Below are 19,248 nucleotides of genomic sequence, written 5' to 3' on the forward strand. Positions count from 1 at the left end.
CAATTTCCACTTACCCCTGTCTGCTATTAATGTATTTGTCCTTACCAGGGAGGCTCAGAAAGACAGGACAACAGAGAGGTGGCCCAGCTCGCCTCTTTTGGGCTCCGATGGGCTCAGAAAGTTCCATATTGGCCCAGTCTTGGCCCGGTCCTGTCCTGCACGCTTCCCTCAGTACAGGGTACAAATGAGCTAGATAAGACGTCAGCAACAAAGTCCCACCTCCCCCTCTCTCTTGCTTCCTTACAGGCCCAAGGTGCAGAAGGGTATATTAGCGGGTCACTATTATGACAGGATAGCCAAACGCTTGTAAAAAAAAACTTGTGATATGTTAGAGATTAGCCACTCTTATGCCAGGGATAGGACCAAACTAAATCAAGCCTGGGCCATTTTTCTGCTAGGGATAGCCAGAATATCATCAAGAATGCCCACAATACGTCAAAGATGGGCCAGTTGTTTTCCAGGTATGGCCAAGGTGTTGTCAATAGTGCACAAAATTTGGTAAGGATATGTCACTATTTGCATGGATAACCAGATCATCACTAAGAATACCTACAATATGAACATAATGCCAAGGAGTACAGGAATGTCACCAAGAAAGACCAGACATGGCAATGATGACTCTCTTTAATACTATGGATAGACTAATTGGGTCAAGAAAGCTTACAACTTCTGAAAAATAGGCCATATTATGACAGCATGAACTCCCCCATTCCTAATCATACCTTCTCCATGCCACGATTATACCTATCTCGAACACAAAAGCACACATACATTCACACTCATGAATACCTGAACTCAAATACAGACATGCATTCATTCACATATAGACACAGGCTCTTTCTTCACCCTCTCTTTTAGGTCACTGCAGGAAGAAGGTAAACTGATTCACAGTTTGCGCTAATCCTGGCAAAGTCTCTCCCTCCTTTGTCAATCAGCAGAGGAGTGAGGGATGAGGGGAGGTTGTGCCTAGGCTTGCATCACCAAATGTTTTGGTAAAGCAGTGGAATGTTTTTAATGCAACCTTGCATGCATAAGGCGGCTCTGATTCAGTCATGCTCAATCTACACGTCATACAGAGGTACAGGGGAATTACTAGTTAAACTGATGGCTTTTGTTCAGACCTTCAGTTTAGCTGACTGAAAAATGTTAGGGCCTCACCCATGGATATCCATGTCCTTCCTTTGCCCCTTTTTGATGCTATCTTGGTTTTAGACTCCTCCCCTTGGCCTCTCTTCACTCATCCTCTTCCCATACCTTTTCTCATCCTCCATCGTACACATCCCATCACTTCAACAGGGCTCCTTCCACTGAGGCATGTCACCTCCCCCCCTGTACAGCACTCTTTTTCTTTAAAGTTTAATTTGTTCTTCATAAGTACTTTTGCAGACAGACTAAAATGCATTGTTACTGTAATGCGTGTGGTAAAGATGGCGAGTAAGTTTGTCCAGCAGCATGGCTGAGTCTAGTAACCAGCATGAATGACGTTGTCACAGTTTCCTTTTCAGTAGGAAGATGGATTATATAAAAGTCCTTCTTGGCTGCATCTCTGGACGAGGCTCTGAAAGTTTAACTTACCTACAGATGGTAGACCACCCACACCATACCTTCTTAGTTCAAAACAAATGATTAACATACTTGAACTCCTCCAACCACATTCTCCTTCTACTTCTATATCGATATCTATTAGAAGAGGATACCTTTTGAGGTTTGTGCCAAAACTGAGGAACCATTATATCTATCACATGCAAACTCTTAATTACCTCCTCAGACAGACTTGAAATAATACATTTTTGCTACCTGTAATATTTGTTTTACATGCCCATCTTGGTCAAGCCTCCCTCAAGAATGGACGTCATTTAGGGGCCACCAGGGGTCACTACTGCAACCCCTGACTTGACCCCTGCAACCCCTGGCACTGCATTTGGGACCCCCTTGCCTCAGAGATGGCAAAATCCGTGCCAAAAACCACATGGGTAGCTCGTCCTTATGGATATTGGATGGGGCTCCACTCTCCTCGTTTTTTGTCATTTTTTTATTACACTAATAGTGAATAATACTATTCACTATTAGTGTAAAAGAAATGGAGTACCATTAGCTGGCAATAACCCTTCCTGGCAGCTGAGGTAAGTAACAAATGTGTTTAAATGTATGTTGTATGCATTTAGATAAGAGATTGTGGGGGTCATTACAACATTGGCGGTAAAAGCCGCTTACCGCCGTGCAGAAGACCGCCAACACACCACTGCGGCCGCTGAATTCCACCACGGTCATTATGACCCACAGGTCGGAATCCGCCGAAATTTAGACACCCACACAAGTCCGCCACACCAAAGGTCAGTGATAAACTGGCGAAAACAAAACCTCCACCGTCACGCCAATAAGAATACACCCACACTGTCACGACCCACGAATCCATGCAGCGGTCTTTCAACCGCGGTATTCCATTGGCAGTACACATCACCGCACTCAAAATACACACACACTTACAAAACACATCCACATTGGACAATTCGAAATTCACACACCTGATACACATACACACACCACTCCCACACACCCAATACAATATAAAACACACACCCACATCACCCACAAACCCCTACGACAACAACTGCGACTGAAGGCCACAGAGAGACACCACCATCTACAAACGAGCATCCACATAACATCCACGCACCTCACACAACACACCTCTAAATATCACATCACAACACACACCAACCCACACATCACCCACACCACCCCATGGCACGGCAAAGACACCCCAGGTTTTCTGAGGAGGAGCTCAGGGTCATGGTAGAGGAAATCATCCGGGTAGAGCCACAGCTATTTGGATCACAGGTGCAGCACACCTCCATAGCTAGGAAGATGGAGCTATGGCGAAGAATCGTGGACAGGGTCAACACAGTGGGACAGCACCCAAGAAATAGGGATGACATCAGGAAGAGGTGGAACGATCTACGGGGGAAGGTGCGTTCCGTGGTTTCAAGATACCACATTGTGGTACAGAGGACTGGCGGTGGACCCCACCTCCTCCCCCACAACTAACAACATGGGAGGAGCAGGTCTTGGCTATTCTGCATCCTGAGGGCCTCGCAGGAGTAGCTGGAGGAATGGACTCTGGTAAGGCAAATCTTTACTACTATATCCCCCACCCTACCTGCATGCCATCACATACCCCCACCATCGCCCTCACCCCATCACTCCTACTCCTCACAAATGTACCAATATCACAAACCACCCATCCCAACACCAAGCCCTGCATGCAACACCAAAGCATGGACACCCATCACCAAAGCATGGCCACTGCACATACCCATACACCCCCATAAACCATCATCACACAAGGTCTCACACAGGAATGCAAGCACTGGGGTACAGGGTCACCCACCCATTGCACACCATGGCACACACAGATGCAATAATCATGCTTTTACACCCCTGCAGGACCCCTACGCAACGTCACCGGACAGGAGGGTCCAGACATGTCCACACCACCCACAGAAGAGGCCCACAGTGATGACAGCAGCTCTGTCCAACTGGATCTAGACGACCAGCCCGGCCCATCTGGGTCCTCGGGACAGTCGGTTCCCCTGACACAGTCAAAGGCCAACATAGAGCTTCCCCACGTCAATCAGTAGTGTGTCCACCACTGCAGGGAACCCAGGCTAACCCACCACCCTAACAACAACAGGGACTTGGGGGCAGTGGCAGTGGGCACACGGTCCAGGGGACAGAGGCCCAGGAACACAGGGGAACTGGGAGGACTGCTGTGTGACAGGGGGAGGACAGACCCAGGGAACCCACTCTCCACGAGGCCCTCTCCAACATCATGTGAACCTAGGATTCCCAGGAGATGATGGCAACGGTACTGGCCAAGTTTCAGGAGACCCAGCGGCTGCAGGAGGAACAGTATTTGGGCTTCAGGGAGGAACTCAAATCCATCAATTCCACCCTGGGCACCATCGTAGGGGTGCTGAAGGAACTCCTCAACACCAGGAGGGACACTGTGGCACAACAAGGGGCCCCTGACACTAGACTGGACGATGAACTGCCCACCACCTCCACCGGCACTAGTGGACAGGAGGCACCGCCACATGACCACCACACCAGCACCCCACCCCCTGCAGAGGGAGAACCACCCCGCAAACGGTCCCTGAGATCCAGGACAAAGACAGAGAACGATGCCAAGACCCCGCCAAGAAATGAGACAACCCTGATTGTCATCCTTTTGTCCCACCTTTTCACCCTGTCCATCCTCAAACTGCCCCAGCTCCACTTCCTATGCCCCTTTGGACAATGCACCTTTGAGACTAATAGCTTGGACTCTGCCATGGACATTCCTCCACCATCACCCCTCACCATTTTACAACCCCCTCCAATATTGAGCACTTAATACTTTTTCTTTTACTTTTTCTATACCAATCCTTCCTCACGTCTTGACCGGTTTCGCAACAATTTTCAAAAGACCTCCGGCAAAGAGCCCCCTTGAGGGGCCTGTCAGGCATTGCAGTGCCGGCCTGACGAGGAGCATGGCCCTATGATGAAGCATGTCACCGTAAGGTGAGTGAGGTCTCTGGCTTGAAGCATATTGCTTGCCCGTCTTTGTGGAAACCTTTGGTCTAGAGAACCCCTCTTTTTTCCTGTCGTTTTGGAACTGTGTGTACACTTTTTGGTACCATTTTGAATGCCATCCAGGGTGTAGAGAGGCAGTTGCAACAAACCAATGTATTCCTGGAGGGCATTCATTCTGGTCAGTCAGCCCTTCAGCGAGCTTTTCAGACTCTGGCCTCAGCACTGATGGCAGCCATTGTCCCTGTCTCTAGCCTCCCCCCTCCAACTTCCTCCACCAAGACCCACACCCCTGTACCTCAGCCTATCCCAGGCACACCATCAGACCAGCATGCACAAACCTCAACACACAAAGGAAGCTCAGGCAAACATAAGCACCACACATCCCACAGGCACTCACGCAAGCATCAGACACATACAGACACACCAACATCCACTGCCTCCACTGTGTCCCCCTCCTCCTCGTCTCCCTCCTCCCTCTCTGTCTCATCTCCACTCACACCTGCATGCACTACATCTTCAGCCACTACGTCCATCACCAGCACACCCACTACCACACCCCGCTCACGTGCAGTCACCACTCCCACTACCATTCACACATCGCCTGTGTCCTCTCCCAGTGTGTCTGTGAGGCCACCTCCGAAGGTACACAAACGCAGCCACACACCCACCCAACAGCCATCCACCTCACGACAGCCTCCAGCCCATGCACCTTCACCCAAAGTCAGCAAACGTACACCTCCTTCGACCACAACCTCTTCCTCCACTCCCAAACCCCCTCCAGCTACCCGTCCCACTGTTCCTAAGAAACTTTTCCTGTCCAACCTTGACCTCTTTCCCTCACCTCCCCCACCCCTTTAGTCTCCTATGGCCCGACTCTCCAGGTCCCAACCTAGCACCTCAGCCACAACATCGGCGGGACCAGTGGTGCCAGTAGTCACCGGATTATGGAGTGCACCAGGCAGCAGGGCAGGCAGTGTGGCACGGAGCCACAGCACGGACAGTCCCCCAACTGTCAAGCAACAAAAGTTGGCCAGTGCCCGGCGGGAGAGGGGAAAGACACCAGCCACCAAAGCCGCTCCCAGGTGTACAGTTGGGATTGTGGAGACAGCTCCGACACCTTCCAAGGTGGGGAAGGGGCACAAGAAAACCAGCAAGTCTGGGAAGATCAGCACAGCGGAGAAGACCGCCATCAGCTCCGCTGCCCAGGAGGCGACCACCAGCAGCCACACTGCCCCAGACAAGACCACCAGCAGCAGCCCCGCTGCCCAGGAGGCGACCGCCAGCAGCCCCACTGCCCCAGACAGGACCGCCAGCAGCAGCCCCGCTGCCCAGGAGGTGACCGCCAGCAGCCACACTGCCCCAGACAGGACCGCCAGCAGCAGCCCCGCTGCCCAGGAGACGACCGCCAGCAGCCCCACTGCCACAGACAGGACCGCCAGCAGCTGAACCACTGCCAAAGACACCGCCGCCACAAGCACCGCTGCCAAGGACACCACCGCCACAAGCACCACTGCCAAGGACACCGCCGCCACAAGCACCCGCCGCCACAAGCACCGCTGCCAAGGACACCGCCGCCACAAGCACCGCTGCCAAGGACACCGCCGCCACAAGTACCGCTGCCAAGGACACCGTCGCCACAAGCACTGCAGGCCCATGAGCGCCAAAAGCTCTGACGCTACTGAGGCCGCCACGAGCAGGATGAAGTACTCTGGGCACAAGGCCCCCTCCAGAACCAGTGGAGAAAGGCATCCACTACCTCAGTCCTTGGCAGGATGACGCACTCTGGGCACAAGGCCCCCTCCAGTACCAGTGGAGATTGACATCCACTACCTCAGTCCTTGGCAGGATGAAGCACTCTGGGCACAAGGCCCCCTCCAGAACCAGTGGAGATTGACATCCACTACCTCAGTCATTGGCAGGATGAAGCACTTTGGGCACAAGGCCCCCTCCTGAACCAGTAGAGATTGACATCCACTTGAGAGACTGTGGCTTTGCATTCCCCAGGATTGAACAATGGGCAAACCACCCACTGTAGAGGCTTGAGAGACTGTGGCTTTGCACTCCCCAGGATTGAACAGTGGGAAAACCCCCCACTGTAGAGACTTGAGAGATTGTGGCTTTGCACTCCCCAGGATGTAGCAGTGGGCAAACCACCCACTGTAGAAACTTGAGAGACTGTGGCTTTGCACTCCCCAGGATTGAACAGTGGGCAAACCACCCACTGTAGAGACTTGAGAGACTGTGGCTTTGCACTCCCCAGGATTGAACAGTGGGCAAACCACCCACTGTAGAGACTTGAGAGACTGTGGCTTTGCACTCCCCAGGATTGCACAGTGGGCAAACCACCCACTGTAGAGACTTGAGAGACTGTGGCTTTGCACTCCCCAGGATTGCACAGTGGGCATGGGGCCCCCTCGTGGATTTGGCGTTGTGCACTCAACCGGCTGAGGTGCCCCCCCTTCCCTTCCCCCTGAGGTGCCTGTTTTATTTCTATCTGATGCCCCTGCAGTGTTCTCTCCGTCTTGTTCGGGTATCTTCTGTGGGCCTCGCCCATGCCTTTTGGGCCCAGTGATCCACGGACTATGATGGTGGACTCCCTTGGACTTGTGTTTTTGGTGTATTTAATTGTATATAGTATAAATGTATATATTTGTAAATATTTTTTTATGTATGTAATTGAATATATCACAATTTTTCGACTAATTTCCTTTAGTCCTTGCATTCTTCCAGGTGGGGTTGGGGGGTGTAACTGTGATGTATCAATATGTATTAGCGTGTGTGTTGTAGTGGGTGAGGGTGGGGGTGTTGCGTGTGTGTGTCACTGTTTTTTCCCTCCCCCCTCCCCTGTGTCGTAGGTGCAGTACTCACCGTTGTCTTCGCCACTGGTGTTTGTGCTCCTGGTAGAGGAGCAGGAAGATAAAGGCTGGCAGAATCTGGAATTCCAGTTCCATGGCGTCCTGGTTCCTCTTGCGGTGTGTAGAGGTGAGCGTCTTCCCTTCGAAGTCCTGTTTCCGCTGTGTTTTTGTTTGCGGTGAATCCGCCCCCGAAAAGGTGGCGGATTGGTGGGTTGTAATACTGTGGGCGGTACATTGTCTTCCGTCTGTCTGTTGGCGGTTACCGCTGCGGTGTTTGTTTGTACCGGCATGGCGGTCGGAGTGTTAAAGTGGCTGTCTATGTTTGCGGTTTCCGTCACGGTCGTAATTCCATTTTTTTTACCGCCAGACCGTTGGCGGTCTTACTGCCGCTTTAACACCGACCGCCAGGGTTGTAATGACCGCCTGTATGTGCGATCATGTGTGTATGTGTAATTCATCTGTGTAGGTGTAAGAATGTGTGTGAGTGAACGTGAAAGTCAAATAGTATGTGATGTCACTTCCCCTACCCTTTTGGTGAATTATCTGAAAATTCATTTCACAGATATCTAGAAATCAGACAGACCATAAGTAAAAAGATCAGAGACAAATTCTGGCAAGCTGGCCAACATTCTACTCCTTTCACTCAACTCCCCAGGTTTCACAGATAGCTCTGCACAATAGGTTTGTCCCGGCTCCCATCAGCTTTTAAGATTACATTTAGGGCAATGTGCACTATCCATGAAGGATAATGTCACAAAATCTCTGCATACATGTGAAAAGGAACACCTATGTATGACCCAACTGAAGACTAAGGGGCATATTTACAAGTCACTTGTGCCTCCTTGCGCCACATTAGCGTCATTTTTTTTTTAACGCTAATGTGCCATTAGTTAGGCATTTCCGATGGGCCATATTTACAAAGTGGCGCAATGCTGGGAGGCCCGAAAAAATGGTTCAGTGAAATCTACAAGATTACACTGTGCCATTTTTTGCATCATTTTTAACGCCTGCTCAGAGCAGGTGTTAAAATAAAGGTGCACCCATTATGCTCAATGGGCCTCACTGTGCTTTGCTCCACTAGCGTCAACATTTTTTACGCTAGTGTAGCAAAGCGCCGCAATAGTGTCAAACATTTTGAAGCTGTTGTGGTAAAGAACGCCATGATGTGACGTATTGCAAATACGGTGCACTGATGGTGTTGATAGGTGTCGGTAGGGAGTGCACTAGAAAAGTGGCGCATCATCTATGATACAGCACTTTCTTGTAAATATGCCCCTAAGGGCCTCGTTTAGAGTTCGGCAGAGGGGATACTCTAACACAAATGTGGTAGACGCCATATTAGAAGTGCATTATAGCCTATAGCACTTGTAATTCGGCAGACAGGTTATCGGTCACATTCTGACATAGAATCTCCGCTGCCAGACCTAAATCAGGCCCAAGACTTAGTGAAACGTTATTTTCATTCCGCAGTATGTGGATGCGAATGAGAAGCAAATCCACAATCACCTTTCACCTATCAAGGACCTAAAAAGCCAAATGACAAATGTTCATCCTGTCACGAACAGCAAACTGCCCGCTTTGTGGGCAGTTCGTGTAGTAAGCGTAGTTCCCCCAGTGGAATAACGAAACTTGAGGGGGCCCAACCACAAAGTACACGGAGTGGCCCTCATCCGAACTCACTCAGGAACTCTCAGGCCAGGGTACTGGCCTGAGGGCCCCCCTGGAGCTCGTGGCCCCATGGCTGCGGGGGCCTTTGTTGCGACACTGGGTTCCACCTGGCAAAGCCCAGAAGGAACCACACCGGCTTTCGAGCTCAATTGATTATGACCTGCCTGGGCCTCGTTTTTCCAGAGGCAACTATATGTATAGGAGAAACTGCAGAACTAGCTTTACATCAGTAGCTTTGACAGGTTTACCTCAAAAATAAATACGTTTGATTCTTATGGCATTATTTCACTCCTAAAATAAATTGAAAAATAGACAGCTTTCGCAGCATATTTATGAATTGGCAGAATGATTTGCTGAGTTCTACTAAATTTGCTCTCAATGTGCACTCATCTTATGATATCACGTTCCTTTTAAAAGGATGATATTCGGATACAAAGTCCCAGAATCTGTTACACCCTTAACCTGAAATTAAAAAGTTCGGGAAACTAAGCACTGAAGTCAACACTTAACAGAATACTGGACTCGGTTAATGACCTTACCCAATTGGATCCCAGCCTCCCATTCTAAACCATTCTCTGGATTTGTGTTTGGCAGGCACGTGACACGTAGTGCTTTTTAACATTCCCCGACTAATAAGAAATTCCATTTACATACCTTCTTTAGCACCGTTTTTTTCACTTTCGCCTCGTATATAGTGATTAAAAGTAGATGTCAGTCAGTTTGCCCCTTGTTGCAGGGAGTGCTGATGAAGGAGGGCTAGAGTGGTCAGAGGGAAAGTGGGGATTTATGTACCTCAATGTGTATAGAAAGCACAGAGGAACAGGTACATTGACATTAGGAATCTGGAACTGTACCGATTAGCAAGAGAGGTGCAGAGCGTTCTCATCGAAAGGGGTTCTTTGAATAAGGGACTAGAGGACGATTTTAAATCAGCAATCGGACAATGGCAAGAGAAATGCAAAAGATACATCTAAAATGGTTCACATGACTTCCCTTCAAAGCCCGGGCCAAGGGCAGGCCCGTTCGATCCTGTTGGAGCCCGGAGGAGGCTAACATTCACTGTCACATCAAAGCCAGGAGAGACTGCAGGACGGAGCGGGAGGGAGCAAGAGAACCAGGCAACGTCGGTCTCTACAAGGCAGCACAGGGAAACTGGATGTGAGTCCGCTCGAGGGAGAAGATAACGCCGTACAAGAACCTGAGGGTCACCCAAGAGGTGAAATTTCCCGCCAGAGAAGCGTGGCCCGCACCCACTCCAGTGCACCAGAGGAGGCAATCCTAGAACCAAAAAGCAGAAATTAGAAAGAGGACTGATAATTAACTGTGTGAGACCTGTAAGGACCACAAATCAATAAAATCCTCACTCAACGCACTAACGGCCTGATTTATGAAAAGTTAGCACCGCCTTTGCGTAATTTTTTGACTCCAAAGCAGAAACTTACATCATATTTTGTACATTATGGCCCATATTTCTACTCTGTTTGCGCTGGATTTGCATCATTTTTTTACGCAAAGTCAGTGCAAACTTAACTCAATATTTATAATTTGGCGCTAGACCCGTCTAATGCCGAAGTTATGGAGTTTGAGTCATTTTTTGTACATGAAAACCTACCTTGCGCTAATAATATGCAAGGTAGGCGTTCCCGTGCAAAAAATGACTCTAAGGCATGTGCGCCTTAATTATCCTCCAGCGTCAAAATTATGCAGAAGAGGAGGCGGGACTTAAACCATAGCGCCCAGCCAGATTTGCGCAGTATTTTAACGCCTGGGTCAGGGCAGGCATTAAGGGACCTGTGGGCTCATTTCCATGGTGGGAGACCATGGAAGCGGTCCACAGGTGCCCTTTCCTGCACCCAGGGACACTCCCTGCCACCCTCGCCCACCCCTGGAGGACACCATGGATGGGGGACCCATCCACGGTGAGTGCAGGTAAGTGTAGGTAAGTATATATATATATTTTTTTTTTAAAGTGGCGTAGGGGGACTTAACAGGGGCCCCCTTACATGCCCCTTTACATGCCACTGTGCCCAATGGCCCTGCCCAGGGGACAGAAGTCCCCTGGGCATGGGCATGGGCAGGGGGGCATGACTCCTGTCTTTGCTAAATAAAAATGGCTCTAGTCAGGTTAGAGCCAATATTGTTGACTCTAACCTGACTTGCACCATTCATTGGCGCACAACCCTCAGTCTTCACTTCGCCTCCGCTGCCCCGTTACCGTCATTCATTTTGACGCTAACCAGGCTGCAGCGCTGGCTAACGTCATTCCATAAATAAGGTGCCTGGCTGGCGCATTGGAATGGCGTTAGCCGGCGGTATACTTTTTGAAGCAAATCTGCCCTAGCGCTGATTTGCGTCAAAAAGTATAAATATGGGTCTATATTTTGTAAGTTTGCGCCGCTTTTGCGCCAAAAAATGATGCAAAGACGGCTCTAACCTTTCATAAATCAGGCCCTAAATAACTATCTCCTCCTTGGGACGTGATACCGACAGTGTGGGGGGGAAGATGCCTGAACTTAATCTCCCAGCTCGCTTAGCAGCAGGAGGAGCGCCGCCTGTTCTCATTTGCACCTGGAGGTGCTTAAAGAGAGCCAGTTGCTCCCTGTAGGAAAGTACCATCTTTCTTGGCATGTTATCCCCAATTTCTGCCTGTTTGTCAGTGTGCTTTGCCTTTCTCACTGGGCTCCTGCTAGCGAGGACCCTAGTGCTCATAGTTTGGGCCCTAATGTGTGTGTTGTCAGTAGTGCTTAACTGTGTCACTGAAGTTCTGCTAACCAGAACTCCAGTGCTTATGCTCTCTCTACCTACCAAATTAGTCACTATAGTTTAGTGACTTCATATTCCAATTCCAATGGGCACACTGGACCCCATTTATAAGTCCCTAGTATATGGTACCAGGACATTGGGCTTCTAGGAGATCCTTGTGGGCGTTAACATTTCTTTTTCCACCCATAAGGAGCTCAGACAAACCTTTCTTCAGGACTGCCACTGCAGCCTGAGTGAAATAGTGCCCACACTATTTCACAGCCATTTTCACTGCACTTAAGTGACTTATAAGTCACCTATATGTCTAACCTTCATTTACTGAAGTTCAGGTGCAAAGGTACTAAGTGTGAGGGCACCCTTGCACTAGCAAAGGTGCCCCTACGCTGTCCAGGGTCAATTCCCCGGACTTCGTGAGTACGGGGATACCATTACAAACATGCACTCCATATAGGTCAATACCTATATGTAGCTTCAAAATGGTAACTCCGAATATGGCCATGTGAGGTGTCTATGATCATGGAATTGTCCCCCCATTCCAAATTTGGTATTGGGGGGACAATCCCATGCATCCTGGGGGCTCCACCATGGACCCCTAGTACTGCCAAACCAGCTCTCTGAGGTTTGCCCTGCAGCACCAGCTGCTGCCACCACACACACACAGGTTTCTGCCCTCCTGGGGTCTGAGCACCTCAGTCCCAGGAAGGCAGAATAATGCATTTCCTTTGGGAGGAGGGTGTTACACCCTCTCTGTAGGAAAGTACCATCTTGCATGGCATGTTACCCCCATTCTTACTTGTGTGTCAGTTTGTTTTTGCCTGTCTCACTGGGATCCTGCTAGCCAGGACCCCAGTGCTCATAGTTTTAAATGTGTTCCCTGTGTGGTGCCTAACTGTGTCACTAAGGTTCTGCTAACCAGAACCTCAGTGCTTATGCTCTCTCTGTCTTTTAAATTGTCACTGCAGGCTAGTGACCATTTTTACCAATTCTGATTGGCACACTGGAGCACCCTTATAATTCCCTAGTATATGGTACCTAGGTACCCAGGGTATTGGGGTTCCAGGAGAACCCTATGGGCTGTAGCATTTATTTTGCCACCTATAGGGAGCTCAGACAATTCTTACACAGGACTGCCACTGCAGCCTGAGTGAAATAACGTCCATGTTATTTAACAGCCATTTTACACTGCACTTAAGTAACTTATAAGTCACCTATATTTGCACTTAAGTAACTTATAAGTCACCTATATGTCTAACCCTCACTTGGTGAAGGTCAGGTGCAAAGTTAATAAGTGTGAGGGCACCCTGGCACTAGCCAAGGTGTCTCCACATCGTTCAGGGCAATTTCCCTGGACTTTGTGAGTGCGGGACACCATTACACACGTGCACTACATATAGGTAAATACCTATATGTAGCTTCACAATGGTAACTCTGCATATGGCCATGTAACATGTCTAAGATCATGGAATTGCCCCCCTATGCCAAATCTGGTGTTGGGGTGCCCATCCCATGCATCCCTGGGGCTCCAGCATGGACCCCGGATCCTGCCAAACTAGCTCTCTGGGGTTTTCACTGCACCACTGCTGCCAACCCTCAGACAGGTTTCTGCCCTCCTGGGGTCTGGAAAGCCCAGTCCCAGGAAGGCAGAACAAAGGATTTCCTCTGAGAGAGGGTGTTACACCCTCTCCCTTTGGAAATGGGTGTTAAGGGCCTGAGAGGAGTAGCCTCTCCTGGTCTCTGAGAACGCTTTGAAGGGCACAGATGGTGCCCTCCTTGCATAAACCAGTCTCCACCTGTTCAGGGATGCCCCAACCCCTGCTCTGGCGTGAAACTGGACAAAGGAAAGGGGAGTGACCACTCCCCTGTCCATCACCACCCCAGGGGTGGTGCCAAGAGCTCCTCCAGTGTGTCCCAGACCTCTGCCATCTTGAATGCAGAGGTGTGAGGGCAAAGTGGAGGCCTCTGAGTGGCCAGTGCCAGAGGGTGATGTCAGATACCCCTCCTGATAGGTGCTTACCTGGTTAGGTGGCCAATCCTCCTCTAAGGGCTATTTAGGGTCTCTCCTGTGGGTTTCTCATCAGATAACAAATGCAAGAGCTCACCAGAGTTCCTCTGCATCTCTCTCTTCGACTTCTGCCAAGGATCGACCGCTGACTGCTCCAGGACGCCTGCAAAACCACAACAAAGTAGCAAGACGACTACCAGCAACATTGTAGCACCTAATCCTGCCAGCTTTCTCGACTGTTTCCTGGTGGTGCATGCTCTGAGGGCTGTCTGCCTTCACCCTGCACTGGAAGCCAAGAAGAAATCTCCTGTTGGTTGACGGAATCTTCCCCCTGCAGGCACCAAACTTCAGCATCACCAGTCCTCTGGGTCCCCTCCCATCTTGATGAACGTGGTCCCTGGAACACAGGAGCTGGATCCAAGTGACCCCGACAGTCCAGAGGTCCTTCTGTCTAAATTTGGTAGAGGTAAGTCCTTGCGTGGGGCCAGACAGTAATCCTGTGTACTATGTGAACTGCAGCTGCTAGGGCTTCTGTGCACTTTTGCAAGGAATCCTTCGTGCACAGCATAGCCCAGGTCCTGAGCACTCCATCCTGCATTGCTCAACTCGCTGAGTTGACCACCGACTACATGGGACCCTCTTTTGTAGTGTTGAGACGACGGCCGTGCTCAGATTTCTTGAATGCCTGTCCAAGTGCTTCTGCGGGTGCTGCCTGCTTCTGCGTGGGCTCTCTATGCTGCTGAGCGCCCCCTCTGCCTCCTCCTCCAAGGGGCGACCTCCTGGTCCTTCCTGGGCCCGGGCTTCACCCATTTTCTTCAACAGCGACCTTTTCAGCGAGCAAGGCTTGATTGCGGTCTTTCTGCGTGGAAACAACTCTGCTTCCTCCAGCACGCCGTGGGACATCTTCTGTGCATAGGAGAAGTTCCTGGCATCTTTCGTTGTTGCAGAATCTTCAGCTTCTTCCACCCAGAGGCAGCCCTTTTGCACCTTCATCCGGGGTTTAGTGGGTTCCTGCCCCCCCGGACACTTGTGTGACTCTTGGACTTGGTCCCCTTCCTTTACAGGTCCTCAGGTCCAGGAATCCGTCTTCAGTGCTTTGCAGTCAGTTGTTGCCTTTACAGAATCTCCTATCACGACTTTAGTGTGTTTCTGGGGAAGTAGGGTCACTTTACTCCTACTTTCCAGGGTCTTGGGGTGGGGTATCTTGGACATCCTTAGTGTTTTCTTACACTCCCAGCGACCCTCCACACACTACACTAGGCCTGGGGTCCATTCGTGGTTCGCATTCCACTTTTGGAGTATATGGTTTGTGTTGCTCCTCGGCCTATTGTCTCCTATTGTATTCTACAGTGTTTGCACTACTTTTCTAACTGTTTACTTACCTGATTTTGGTTTGTATGTATATTTTATGTATTTTACTTACCTCCTGAGGGAGTACATCCTCTGAGATATTTTTGGCACATTGTCACTAAAATAAAGTACCTTTATTTTTAGTAAATCAGAGTATTGTGTTTCTCATGATATAGTGCTATATGATAAAAGTGGTATAGTAGGAGCTTTGCATGTCTCCTAATTTAGCCTAAGCGGCTCTGCTATAGCAACCTCTATCAGCCTAAGCTGCTAGAACACTACTCATCTACTAATAAGGGATAACTGGACCTGGCACAAGGTGTAAGTACCATCAGGTACCCACTGTAAGCCAGGCCACCCTCCTACACTCTCCCTTTGGAAATAGGTGTTACAGGCTTGGGAGGGGTAGCCTCCCAGAGCCTCTGGAAATGCGTTGAAGGGCACAGATGGTGCCCTCCTTGCATAAGCCAGTCTACACCAGTTCATGCACCCCAGTCCCTGCTCTGGTGTGAAACTGGACAAAGGAAAGGGGAGTGACCACTCCCCTGTCCATCACCACCCCAGGGGTGGTGCCCAGAGCTCCTCCATTGTGTCCCTGGCATTAGCCATCTTGAATTCCAAGGTGTGGGGACACTCTGGAGACCTTTGAGTGGCCAGTACCAGCAGGTGTTGTCAGAGACCCCTCCTGATAGATGCATACCTGGATAGGTAGCCAATCCCCCTCTCATGGCTATTTAGGGTCTCTCCTGTGGGTGTTTCTTCAGATTCAGCTTGCAAGACTCCTCCAGGAAACCTCTGCATCCTCTGCTTCAGCTTCAAACCGTCAGATCAACCGCAGACTGCTCCAGGAACCGCTGTAACTGCAACAAAGTATCTAGGACATCTCCTGAGACCTGCAACTTCAGCTTCAGCCAGCATTTGCAACAGTTTCCAAGGTGTACATGCTCTGAAGACTCCCTGTCCTCACCCTGCACCAGAAGAACCAAAGGAATCACCCATGGAGTGACAGAGTCACTTCCCTGCTCCTGCAGGCACACGTTCTGCGACAATGACTGGTTCTCTGAGACTCCTTTCGTGACAACGAGCATGCTCCCTGGAACACAGGTGGTGGACCAATACTATTTAGACTGTCCTAAGGTCCAGCTGTCCAACTTTGGTGGAGGTAAGAGCTTGCCTTCCCAGTTTGCAACAGTACCCGTGTGCACCGCGTTGTCTCCAGCTCTTTGGGCTTCTGTGCACTTTTTCCAAGAATCCTTTGTGTACATTGTATCCGGGGTCACAAGCACTCCATCCTGTGATGCACAACCCACTGAGTTGTTCTCTGACGGCGTGGGACCTTCTTTTGTTGTGCTGCACCAACCGCACTTTGCATCTTCTTTGTCCCCGTGTCCTGGGACTCCCATGGGTGATACCTGGTCTTCTGTTGGCTCTCTCCGGTGCACCTCTGTCTGCTCTGTCCAAGTTGAGACCCCCAGGTCCCTCCTGGGTCCAGGCAGTGCTAGTTTGATGCAAACCGTGAACTTGCTTGAACCAAGGCTTGTTGGATGAATCCAGCAACACAAACAGCCTACATCCAACATCTCGACGTGGGACATCCTCTGCACCATGCAGGAACCTAATGCCATCTTTTTTGGTTCTCTTTTGTTCACTTCTTCTAACCTGAGAATCCACTTTTGCACCAACTTCTAGGTTGGCAGGGGCTCCTGTCCTTCCTGGAACCTTCTGGGACTTCAGGACTTGGGGCCAGATGTATCATCAAGGCCATTTGCGATTCGGAAATAGCGATTTTTAAAGAAATCGCTATTTCCGACCCGCAAAGTGTAATGTATCACATTTGCGAATCAGTGATAGCGATTTCATAAAAATCGCAAATGCTATTACCGATTCGCAAATTGCGATACCGGACCCATTCGCACCTATGGGCCTGTTGGCCCATATCTGCGAATTTTATGCATTTCCAAAATTGTGATTTCTGAACCAGAAATCGTAATTTTGGAAATGCAAAACCCCAGGGTGCTGTGGGCCTAAGGCCCCCTCTGCTGCACCCCAAAAATGTTTGGGGGACCTGTAAGGTGCACACATGCCAAAAGGGCATGTGTGCTTTACATGTACAATTTAAAAATGCATTTTAAATGCATTTTTTTATTTTGTACACGGTTACCACCAAGTTCAACTTGGTGGTAATTAGCAAATCCTTAATGCCAAAATCGCATTTAGGAATTGCTTCATACATGTGCTAAGGAATCGCAAATAAGGAATCCTTATTTGCGATTTCTAATTTAGAGAGTCGCAATCTGCGACTCTCTAAACAGGGTCCCAATTTTAAGGAATCGCTATTTTAGCGATTCCTTAAAATTGCGTTCAGAATGCATTTCATACATTCTCAAATGGCATTTTGCATTCGCAAACGGGCATTCGCACAGTTTACAAATGCAAAATGCTTTCATACATCTGTCACTCAGTCTCCTCTTCACAGGTATTCAGGTCCAGGAATCCACCGGTTGCTGATTGCAGTCTTGCTTGGTTCTTGCAATATCTCTTATCACAACTTGTAGTGTGTTGTGAGGAAACTTGCATTACTTAACTCCTTCTTTCCTGGGCTCTAGGTTGGGGTACTTTATTTACCTTTGATGTTTTCTTACACTCCCAGTGCCCCTCTAAACACTACACTTGCCTAGAGGGGAATTTGTGATTCACATTCCAATTTCTTAGTATATGGTTTGTGTTACCCCTAGGCCTATTGCATTATATTGTATTTACTACTGTTTGCACTATTCTATGACTATTCACTTACATGATTTTGGTCTCTAGTATATATTGTGTATAATACTTACCTCCAGAAGGAGTATTGTCTCTAAGCTATTTTTGGCCTTGTGTCACTAAAATAAAGTACTTTTATTTTTGGTAACACTCAGCATTGTCTGTTATTGTGTATAAGTACTGTGTAACTATAGTGGTGTTGGTACGCAGGTCCTTGGTAAGTAAACTTACAAGGGGACGCGTACAGGTCGATTAACTTTTTGATTCGTATAGAGTGTTCTTACCATAATTTCGATACAGAATAAGAAATCAATACACAATAGGCAATAACCATTAGTCAATTCAACAATCAATGGAGTCAGTAATTTTCACACAACATGACTTTTCAGTCATGAATAACCACACCTTTAGGTATAAATTTAGTAATTTGTATTCCCTATTCGTTAACAATATTAAGTCATGAATTTTAATCATCAACACTTAATCAAACCAACTCTAAGAATACTTGTTAATCAGCAAGTCGCAGAAGGCGTGACCTAATCAAAGCTTGAATCAAAAGACATTCTAATGCATCAACAATTCAAGACAATAATGACATCCATAAAGTTCAGCAAGATAGTCCGTCAACCCTTTGTCTCTGTAATTTGTCAGACATCAGGTAAGTAACTTCAATTAACTTCAATTAGCATCAGCATGTGGGGCTTCACACAAAATCAATTTATAACACAAATTTGGAAAACATCTATCTAAAGGGAAGTATTAAGTCAGAGCAGTTGGTACCTAGAAGGAAAAGGCATAAAAATTCAATTCAGTCATTGTCATATCTACCTATCCACGGTATGGGTCAGCAAGCAGAATCAGTCTTCAGGTCAATAGTCGATCAGTAACACATTAGGCTCTCAGTCAGAGAGTATGAGCCCAATGACAGAAACTCAAATCTCTTCTTCCCAATATTGCAGTTCATAATGGGGTAAGATCTGAAGTCCTTTCCCTCTGTCACGTTGCTATATCAAAGTTTCCCAAACCATCCCCCAATTTCCAATTGGTCAATTAATCGTACGTTATTACCCTACCCAATAAAGTCCCTTTACCAAATCTATGAATTCTAATATTTCACAGTTCACATGTTGTTGATTAGCAATGTTACGATGTTCTCATCACCCGGCTCATCAGGTATCAAAATTGTTGCATCTTCCTCTCAAGTCAGTGTCTTCATTGTTCGCGTCCTGGGAAAGTACATCTCATGCACATTACACTATTAGATACATTGCTAGA

Source organism: Pleurodeles waltl, chromosome 4_2 (assembly GCF_031143425.1).
Source record: "Pleurodeles waltl isolate 20211129_DDA chromosome 4_2, aPleWal1.hap1.20221129, whole genome shotgun sequence".
In the NCBI taxonomy this organism is placed as follows: Eukaryota; Metazoa; Chordata; class Amphibia; order Caudata; family Salamandridae; genus Pleurodeles; species Pleurodeles waltl.